Here is an 8,640-nt window from a genome sequence, read left to right on the forward strand (position 1 = left end):
CAAGTATATTTACCCATTCATAAAGCGAGAGAGAGAGAGAGACTGCCCTCTGTTGGGATAAAACCAGCACTACACCAAAGTTGCCTGGCTGGCAGAGCTTCTCTCTGAGCAGTTTACGTCTCCCAGGCACAGACCATGGAATATATTCACACTCAAGACCTGCATCAACCCTTCGTCCTGACTGAAAACATATTGGAAAGTCATCATCAGTGCAGCAGGTAGAGGTGCAGGGGGTTGTCAAAGCCGGATGGTGGAGGTCAAAGGTTAAGTGTTCTGAGCTATGGCCTGTGGCAGCCTGTGAAGAAGCATGAGACGTGTACCAGCTTGAGACCTGCACCTGCACATGTTTTCGTGTGTGTGTGTGTGTGTGTGTGTGTGTGTGTGTGTGTGTGTGTGTGTGTGTGTGTGTGTGTGTGTGTGTGTATGTGTTGCCTGTGATTTGAACATTACACTGATGGATGCTGCTCAGCTAACTTGGATTTTCCGAACAGCCAAGAACTATTTTAGCTCCACTTTACCATTAACTTCACTCTGAACGTTTGACATTCATTAAGACTCTTGTTATGGATTTCTTTCAGTGTGTTTACCAAATTATCAAAACATGCAAGAGATGCCAGAAATATCTGAATATCTCACAGAGCAGGTCTTCAGAGAAGAACACGCTGCTCCTTTTGTTACATCTCCTTCTTCTTCGGGTCTCTCGCTGACACCTCCTTAGATGTTCGTTTAGTCTGTTGCTAATATGAAACATTTGAGGAGCACTGCACTGTGATGGCCTTTTCATCTTATTTATTACTGTAGGGGAAGTGAAATCAGCGCCACATGCAATAAACTGGACTCTAGTCGCCTTTCTTCTTTGTTGTTGAAGAACTCCACATAGTTTCACTTAACACAGCTGTGCTATCGGTTTGGTTTTTTCCTTTCATTCTCATTAAGTTTTTCACACTTTGGCCTATATCCTCAAATTTATTTACTCCTTCATTCTTTTAATGCAGAGAGGCACAAGAAAGACTTCTAGAATTCCTTTTTGGACCCAAATCACTTCATGAATAATGAAAGTCACTCACAAACATCCTGAAACATTTTCAGTTCACTAACTCATTCATGTTGCGTCTATAGATGATTAACAGTACAGCAGAGCAACTATGTTATTATGTAATACATGTTCATCAGTGCCTGTTCCAGAAGCTGCTAGTTTGGAATGGGCTGTTTTCTTGTCCTATGTTAAAGCCACTTCCGATTTATTAATTTTCATCAGTGAGTCCACCTCAAACAGTTCTACACTATACTGTCACTTTTTATTGTTTGTGTGATGGACTTTGTGTTCAGAGCTTTTCATATTATCTATGATGCTGAGTGAAGTTAGAAAACTTTGTGTTCATCCTACCTGGTTCATCTGCATTGAAGATTTTATAGTCAATATTTTTCATTAAATAAAACCAAATTAGCTTTATTACTGATGTGGGTTTTTTCATGTATTTCATGTCAGCTATTTCAGAGGTCTGTTTAGCTACTGACACTATCTTAAGGTAACGCAAGTTCACAACTTTTCAAGGTAAAAGCCCAATTCAGGGGCTGCATGCTTTGGAACGCAAATAAGTCGGGACAAGGAGGATTTCCTAATAACCTTACTGGTTTGTTGCAGCTTGAACATACCTCTGTGTATTAAAGGTGATTTCTGAATTACCTTAATTTATGGCAGCTCAGCGACCAACATTGCTAGCTTATAAATTTATTGAAATGTTTAAAATGCTGGAAATAAATCAATATGTGGTATTTATGCAGGACGGAGGTTGGTTAAAAGTCTATAAAGTAACAGATATATTAGTTTATAAACTGTTTTATAGCAGTTTCAGCGAGGGGACATTTATGTCTACAAAGAAGTTGTTTTCCATGCAGCCCTCAAGGTTAAAGACTGTTATCCTTTGGTCTCCTGTGTGTTCTCTGCACTTTAGTCTCATTACTCTGCCACTGTCACAAACCTTTGAAATTAAGAGTTAACCTTCAAACAGTTTGAATAATGGAAGTAATGAAGACGAGCCACAATCTCGAAACATAAAATGTCATCATGATTTCAAAACACACAAGGTTTTCTGGCTATAGGCATTTCATTTATTTGATGTTAAAGGCCATTAGCCTGGAAACTGGACCAATCAGGGAGCTCATCTTCATTCACTCTTACAAATGGCTCTGGCTCTGACAGAGCCATTTGTTAAAGCCGACAGGTTGGGCCAGTCACAATCATTTATCTGAAGCAGGGTGGGTTTGTTCAAACGAATGTCAAAGGAAGCATTTCTGTTAACAACCAACCTGGCTGCATCTTATGTGAAGCATAGACTCAGTATAAAAATAGTCATCATGACTGCTCCTCAGCAGTGAAGCAAAAGCATCCGTAGTCTACTGCCTCCACTATATTAGTGAATGGGACATAGACAAAACTGAAAAGTAAAATTACACGTCAAATGCATGGATTTCTGTCATTTACTAAATTTCTTAATGGAAATATTCCAAATGGGCAAGATGGCGGCGTTTACATTAGGGATATTATGGCTTCATGAAAGTGAGGAAGATGATGCATCATCCATTTTTATATACAGTTTATGTTATGGAGAGGTGTGCTGCATCTGTGACGGTATTAAATGAACTGAACAGTATATTTCCTCTAAATATACAACACACAACTGCAGGTGAAGTGCTGCCGGAATTTTCTCTGTTGCATTGTCACACATTTCATCGCTCTGGCTGATGTTAGGTCGGTTCGCTTGCATCTAGAGACCTCAAATGGCTCTGGCAATGTCAATGTAAAATGTTGAACTTTTTTGGTTTAGAGAAGGAAAAAGAAAACTGAACATGATCATCTTCAACAGTCTGAGAGCATTTAAGCACGTTTTAATAGGCACTTGAATCTAAGCACATCTGTGCCCAAAGCCTTGTAGAGGATGCAAACACACCTTATTGTTCTCATTAAACATATCAAATATAAATAAGTAGTATTTTTATATTTTATGTTGAGGTTTTATTTTCTTATCCAGAGCATCATCTATATTTTGGATTATGTTTTCCAAAAAAATTTCCACATGGAATTAAAGGTTATGTCTTTTTCGCTTAAGCATTATTACTGTGATGCGATTCAAAATTACACTGACATCTCGCGGGAGAATTTAAATGATTTTCAGCTTGGTATGAATTGTGAGAAGTATGTATGAAGTTGTATTCATAGATCAGACGTAGGAATTCATGTGTGTGTTTGAAGTTAACAGGTTCAATAGTGTACTGTAAAACAACATTGTTGTTGGAGTAGGGGGGACTCTAACCTGTCAGAAAGCCCTGCCTGCCTTGTGTTTATAGAGACTGTAAACTTTATGGTCTCTGTTTGTTTCCGAAATAACTCACTAATCACTATATAGTGCACCATATAGTGAGTTCACCATTTTGTGGTGCTGTACGAATGTTTAGTGAAGTTTTTTATACCCTTTATACTGCTCTCATTGTTTCCCATAATGCATCAGGAAAAATAGTGTCCAACCGATGGTCACTAACCAAATATATACCATCATGCATTGTACTTGCTGCAGAGAGAAGGGCAGAGCGAGGGCAGCAGGAACAGCCCGACCTATCTTATGAATGTAAATAAGAGCAGAGCAGCACAACACAAACTACCGCAACTGCCAGCATGGTCATTCACCATGTTTTTTACATTAAACTATTATTAGGTGTAAAATATACGAGTCAAATTTACTCTGGGATTTTCCCCCATTCTACGCTATTGTTGGTCACAATCCTGCGTCAATAACGTCATTACAGATGCAGAGAAAATGCACCGAGCAGTGTCTGGAAGCGTGTTTTTTTTTTACAGATGACCTCACTATGTACAGTTTATTCTCTACATTGTCACAGTCACTATATAATTAAGTAAGAAATAGTGAGTGAGTGGGTGATTTCACACAAAGCCTCTGTATTTCCCTTTGTCTTTGTCAGTTTGTCTTGTTCTGCTTCAGTTGACACCAGTAGTGTTTCAGTTTTACATTCATTTAAAGTTTCAGTGTGTAGATTTTCGTGACATCTAGTGGTGGAGTTGCATGGTGCAGCTGAATACCCCTCACCTCACCCTCCCCTTCCAAACATGAAAGAGAACCTGTGGTAGCCTTCAGTTGTCATAAAAACTCCAAAGGTGTTTAGTTTGTCCAGTTTGGGCTACTGTAAAAAACATGGCGGCCTCCGTAGAGAGGACCCGCTCCTGATGTAAATATAAAGTATTTAAATATAAAGGGTCCATTCTAGAGTAAAGAAAACAACAATTTGTAAAATGTAGATGAAAAACACTAGGATTATTTTATGTATACAATTTTCTTCATAAGATCCCTTTCAACTAAATCTTACACACTGAACCTTTGAGGATTTACCTTTTTGTTTCTATACTTATACCTGCCACCACTGAATGCTGTCCATAGAAGTCTGTTTTATTTTGTTTCTTCTAAATAAACTTTCTCGAAAAAAAACAAGCTGCAGTTCCTGCATTCTGGTCCACCTGCTCACCACCTGTGACAATTTCATGTTATAAGAATAAGTAAAAGTAATATTGCATACAAAAGTGTATAACATAGATGAGTCATTAACAACAGTCCTGTAAGTCTATTTATGACACATCAGAAACTTTTTTCTAAAATGTACCTTATTTGGGGAAAATTAAGATAAATTATTATGAATGATTCTATTGACCATTTTTGACATAGTAAAAATGGATGAGCAGCCTCATCCATTGGCATATAGTTTTGTGATAACACCCGTCAGAGTTTTTATCTGACAAAAAAACAACTGGGCTGTATTGGAACTTAACCTTAAGTTTCCTTTCATTTCCTTGACGAGGCTTTAAGATTGTTGGATGATCGTATTCCGCACTGTTCAATGGTTTGTTTGTTATACACCAACTGTTTACTTTAAACACTTTGCCACTATAATTTAAATATGGGCTTTAATCATTTGGCGGCACTTCTTGAGTTCGTTTAATCACTGAACTGAGGAGGTAACACTTTTTAATTACTTTATCTAAAAAAAAACTGTATTTTTGAAGAATGTGTTAGAAATTGATTCATCAAAGGGGTTATATATGAAACCCTTAGACATCCTTCTTAGATTACATTAGAGAGGGAGAGTTGAGATAATATTGATGAGCCATCAATATTTTATCACTGCTGCCCTCTGCTGTATAAAGCTGAACCGACATTTTAAATAGCTGTGTTAAAATGTGGATTTACAATGTTTAACCGACCATATATGCAGCCTCATGAAATGGTTCTTTAGGCATGTACCACCGAAGCAGCGGTAGCCTTTATGGCTCCATAAAGAACCTTCAGAACAGTTCTGAGAGGCTGCAAACTGTCTCTCTGCTGCTGGCTGATATTTTAACCACTGGATCTTAGTTGAGCTGATGCAGGGTAAATGCCATGCTCAAGGGCACATTGGCAGCAGTTTCTTAAAGTAAATATGTCTTCTCAGTGTATATTTTTTCAGCCCAGTTTTTCTTATCGTCAGACTCCTCAAGCATACACAAACTCCTGCAACTGCTTCTGGGGGCAGGTCGAGAAAAAGGCTGCACAAAACCTGTCTTTATCGTCGAATGGATTTTGACTGAGAATTCACCTCTTTGTTGAGTGTGTGCCTGGAGCAATGAAACACCCTCTGGGGTTCAGTAAAGCGCCTGCTGCTTTATACAAGGCCAAACATGATGTAAAAAAGCTGAAACAGTGTATTACAGTGAAAAATAGTCTCTTCCACACTTCCATTACCTTTTCTTCTCAGTGTCAGCAGATCTGACATTTGGGATTTGAAATTGGTATGTCTGCTGTATTTATGTCAAAGTGAGAAAAAGGTTTTTTATTGACTTTTAAAAACCACTGGACTACCAATGTCCATAAAGTAAAGGAAAAGCAAGTTTATTTGTGGCACATATTTGTTGTGCTTTACATATGACATCAAAAATGAGTCATGATAAAAGGACTTGGAAATAGTAAAACAAGACTAAACATAAATTGCATAATACAGATTTTGTGGAATAATAAAGAGCAGTAATAATAAAGAATAAGCAGTAATAAGAAAGAAAGATATGGTTTGGAGGAACTCATCAGGCCATATTGTCAATTTGTTCTTGTTTGGGTATGATACTAAAATGAATAAATAATATATTATACATTAGGGTATAATATTAATATTGGTAGTTGTTTTTTCTTTAAATTATGTGTTTTAAGAAACTGGAACAAGGTATAATTGTTAATCCAAACCCCCTGTAAAGGTATCCATAGCAGTTTGAGAGAGAAAGTTCAACTGTGGCTGATGGGAAACTTGAAAGTTATGGGTGCATATGATTTGATTCTCGTTATATTGCTGATGCTTTGATATACGGATTTGATGTTACTATGATTGTGGCTTATGACGATGCCACCGGGGTCTCACCACAAAAGCCAGAGACAAACCAGTTGCGTTTCAGCATTCTTTTATTGTCTTAACACACGTAAGGAAACATAAAGCTCAACAATGGAGCCTTGGGGAACTTCAAATCTCATTTTTGCCATGTGGTATATAGTTCCACCAATGTTTCCTGATTCTCTAATAATTGAGGTCAGTCATTTTAAATTCAGAGATTTAATAACACCAGTGTAATAATGATCCAATTTCATCACCATCTGTTTAATTAGATGCCACTTAAGAGTCTCACTTTGTGGTTCGGTTAAAATTCTGACCAACGTCTGGGTTATTGTCTTGGGCCAACATGTTGAACTACACTTCTCCCATTAGTCTGCCAATAAATTCAAAGTCATTAAATTTCACTTTCCGTTTCCATTAGTTCTCACTCGCCTTACAGGTTTGCAGTTATATATCACATTGAAAACCAAGCAGCTCCCTTACTTCAAGTTTTACAGCGATGCACTTGAGTCTTTCTGTTACTTGTAATGCAGCATTGAAACCAAGGGAAAAGCTAAAGGTTCAGTATCTCATTCAAGAACACTTCGAGTCAGATAGCAGACATTTGGAGTGCTGGTGGATCAAACTTCAGACTTGCCACTCACAGGTAATTGGTTGCTCGATTCTCCTCTCAGATGGCCACTGGGCGAGATTTATGCTCTCCACGTCTTCGGATATTTCTGTGGTTCAGCCGGCCGGCCTGTCAGAGGTACACGACCAGGTTATTTTTTCATCTCGACCATCAAAGATTAAAGTCCTTCACATGATTTTTCAAAAGTCTTTATTTTTCTTTTGAGGTCGCAGCTCTTCAAACTGGCATTAGAGGTAATCTCTTGTGATGTGTGTGTCTTGACAAAAGGAATTCAAATATTGAATTTGAGCAGCATTTTAGATTTTTCATTAAATCAAAAGAGCTCTGTTCTCATGAGCAACAACTTCAGGTGTAGTTTATCTTAAGTGTTAGAAGTATTTTTATTTACATGCCATTTTGTCATGTGTTGACCATTGAGGGTGAGACATGTCTATGGTGTTAGAATTAAAGGTTCAGTGTGTAGAATTAAGTGACATCTAGTGGTGAACTTTTATGTTGCAGCTGAATAATTCTCGCCTCATCCTCCCCTTCCAAACATGAAAGAGAACCTGTGGTAGCCTTCAGTTATCATAAAAACTCAAAATTGTTTAGTTTGTCCAGTTTGGGCTACAGTAAAAATATATATATGATGTAAATATAAAGTATTTAAATATAAAGGCCATATTCTAGGGTAAAGAAAACAACAATTCAGATGAAACACATTAGTGAAAACATCACAAAGGATTATTTTATGTAGTTTTTCAGCATTTTGAGTGCATCATTCATGTACATGTACATGAAGGCGAACACATCTAAACACACTTTATGGGGCTGATTTTTCGTTTGTATCCTAAGTGCTACCTCATGGCCGTAAATGACAAGAAAATGCTCAGTCTAATCCTAACCTGAACTATTATAAGGATATTTGTGTGTAACAGGAGCAGTTATTGAACATGATGGTTCATGTGATGGAGGCATTAATCATTTCCTGTGAGGGTTTATTGTGGCTTCTAACTGTGACAACAGGGTCAGATATGATAATGTCAGACTATCATTACTCCCACCACCTCTATTACTGACGTGGCCATTATCTGCAGCCTGAGCCCAGAGGTGGGGCTGGACAGCTAAGAGCATCTTTTCCCATCATCTTGCCAGAGCACTGCTGACATAAGCTGAGACACAGGGGGTGAAATTCATGACAGCAATTGTGAACACAAGAACATTAGAAATGAACTTGGTTTTACTCTGTCCTAAATGTTTCCTTAACAGTCATGTGTCTCCTAAATGAACTGGGTTTACAAGAGACGTTCTATACTGGTAAAAGCAAATGATCTGTTACTGGAACAAAATGCTGACACTACGTTATTATTTTTTCCCAGAATGAATCAATTTTTCTTTTCTGCCTGTAGAACAGTTTAATTGATTTATCCATTAGAATCTAATCGTTCTTCTCTTCGATCTATACAATAATAAATTATCTATACAATGTAGGATGTCTGTGGTGATTCATAATGTGTAAACCTCTACATGATAACTAGGACCCTAGTTTTCCCAATATTATACGTTTAATGGTGTGAAAACCACTTGTGCCTCCATGTCAAGTAATTACA

Source organism: Limanda limanda, chromosome 6 (genome assembly GCF_963576545.1).
Source record: "Limanda limanda chromosome 6, fLimLim1.1, whole genome shotgun sequence".
Taxonomy (NCBI): domain Eukaryota; kingdom Metazoa; phylum Chordata; class Actinopteri; order Pleuronectiformes; family Pleuronectidae; genus Limanda; species Limanda limanda.